Here is a 2618-nt window from a genome sequence, read left to right as displayed (position 1 = left end):
AACCTAATGATATATGTACACAGAGATTTAATTAAATACTAAACTATATACAACATATTTACAAGCAATAGGAAGCTTTATGAAGAAATATACGAGACGTGTAAGCTAAGAAGAAACGATAAAATGTCGAAGTGAATGTCAAACAATTCGTTTTGCAGGGTAAATGATCATAAAGGGTTACAGAACAAACGAATGTCTATGAATTTAAACGAAGTATGAAAATATCTGCGGACGGATGTAATGATCAAATTTATCAGTGGCCACCGAGCTACGTAATGCAATTAGTTTTAAGTTTTTTTCTTTCAGCGACCAGCGCATCGTCACGGCGCAGAAGAAGAGAATTACGTCGAGAGTAGCAGGTACTAAATGAAGAACCGGGACGCACCTCGAGTAAACAATTTAGTTATGAGGATATTTACACAAAAGTCATAAGGCAATGAAAAATAAACATATGCATCGTTGCAGTATATCTCCGTGACATTAACCAGTACCTATTCGCTGCAGAGTACATATAAACATTTAAGCATGTGATTTTACAAAAACGAATTAAATTTTTATCGTGTCACATAAAAGAATAAATAATGACATTTACAGGTATTCGAGAAAGATAAGTCTGCGATGGTTGAAACTCCTTCATGATTAACATTAAATTACACGTGAATTGAAATAAAGCACAATTAACTCATGAAGAAACAACATGATAGTACATGAATGATTAGTCAGTACACGTCATTTCCATGAAATAAAAGATCCTTGGCAACTAGTTCATGACTGTACGAGTAACATTTCCTCATAAATTCTTGAACCAATAGATGAGCATTTCCTTTCTTTCTTCCCAAACAAAGGAGGCGGCGTCAAAATTAATTAGGCCAGCAATGCGTAATGTTTTAGTCCTATTTCGAATGTTTTTGTCACTCCTCTACCTAAGGAAGAAATTATCTCCCATAAGTGATAAAAGCCTATCCACAAAATGAAGTATAAATGCATCATTTTAATTGAATCATTGTGGGTTCTTGGTGAAACATTGTAAATTAACTAAACAAGATCTTTGGGAATCAGTAATGTACTTGAAAGTGGGCTTTTAACCCGGAACCTAGATTGTGCAGTAACATTAATAATAAATTGTGAAACAAGGCTAAAAACAGTGTTTCTTTATGAAACTTCCTGGCAGATTAAAACTGTGTGCCCGACCGAGACTCGAACTCGGGACCTTTGCCTTCCGCGGGCAAATGCTCTACCAACTGAGCTACCGAAGCACGACTCACGGCCGGTACTCACAGCTTTACTTCTGCCAGTACCTCGTCTCCTACCTTCTAAACTTTACAGAAGCTCTCCTGCGAACCTTGCAGAACTAGCACTCCTGAAAGAGTGCTGTGGCTAAGCCATGTCTCCGCAATATCCTTTCTTTCAGGAGTGCTAGTTCTGCAAGGTTCGCAGGAGAGCTTCTGTAAAGTTTGGAAGGTAGGAGACGAGGTACTGGCAGAAGTAAAGCTGTGAGTACCGGGCGTGAGTCGTGCTTCGGTAACTCAGTTGGTATACGGCAGCTCAGCGTGTTCGGTCAGAGGGTTACGTGCCCTCTGTAATAAAAAAGAACTGAGTTAAGCGATCATCAACGAACTTAAACGGATGTCTTACGACGTCCGCCCCAAGCAGACGCAACGAACAAAAAGCGAACAAACTGAGATTAAAAAAAAAAAAAAAGAAAAGTTGGTAGAGCACTTGCCCGCGAAAGGCAAAAGTCCCGAGTTCGAGTCTCGGTCGGGCACACAGTTTTAATCTGCCAGGAAGTTTCATATCAGCGCACACTCCGCTGCAGAGTGAAAATCTCATTCTAGTGTTTCTTTAGTTTCAAATGCATCATATGCTTGTATTGTACCATAATACGTTATGTAATTAATTTGTATATGTGATGCGAACAAACTGTAGTAACAGTAATTAACAAACAAACGTAGTAACAGAACCCAGTGCATGAAAAATTTATGACGATTTAAAACTTAAGAAATTTATGTTCCTAGAATAAGCGATGGATGGAATGTCAGCCATAGGTATAAGCTATCATGTTATATATTATTGTAACTCAATAGTCGTTTTAATTTTCATTGGAAAGCAAACACGAAAAGGTTGGTTCAAATGGCTCTGAGCACTATGGGACTCAACATCTTAGGTCATAAGTCCCCTAGAACTTAGAACTACTTAAACCTAACTAACCTAAGGACATCACACACACCCACGCCCGAGGCAGGATTCGAACCTGCGACCGTAGCAGTCCCGCGGTTCCGGACTGCAGCGCCAGAACCGCTAGACCACCGCGGCCGGCAAACACGAAAAGGAGTGAACTGTAAAGGCAAGCAATTTATACAATGTTTTGGACGGTTATACATATCTTTCAACAAAGTGGACGGCGAAATGTAGTGACATTAACATACGTGTGCAACGAAATAATCTCTGAGTATTGTGTCTCACAACGTCTGAATCATTGATGAATAAGCTATATTTGTTTGGGCCAGTGCTTACCTCGTCGACGGGTGATGTTGGCTACGGTTCTTTCCGCTGAAAATGCGAGTACGACGGATAATAATGACGCCCGGACCGTAAGAAGGGAGATCTTCTGCCACAGC

The 2618-nt window shown here is 40.0% G+C and overlaps 1 non-coding gene across 1 annotated transcript; it reads right to left on the bottom strand.

Moving 5' to 3' along the window:
* Positions 1 to 1182: 1182 nt before the first annotated feature.
* Trnap-cgg (transfer RNA proline (anticodon CGG)) lies at positions 1183 to 1257 on the bottom strand. The gene has a single exon. It is a non-coding gene; the product is annotated as a tRNA-Pro (tRNA).
* Between the last annotated feature and the right edge of the window lie 1361 nt (positions 1258 to 2618).

Source organism: Schistocerca cancellata, chromosome 1 (assembly GCF_023864275.1).
Source record: "Schistocerca cancellata isolate TAMUIC-IGC-003103 chromosome 1, iqSchCanc2.1, whole genome shotgun sequence".
Taxonomy (NCBI): Eukaryota; Metazoa; Arthropoda; class Insecta; order Orthoptera; family Acrididae; genus Schistocerca; species Schistocerca cancellata.
The sequence above is the reverse complement of the archived record's forward strand: the minus strand, read 5'-3'. Positions and strand labels throughout refer to the sequence as shown.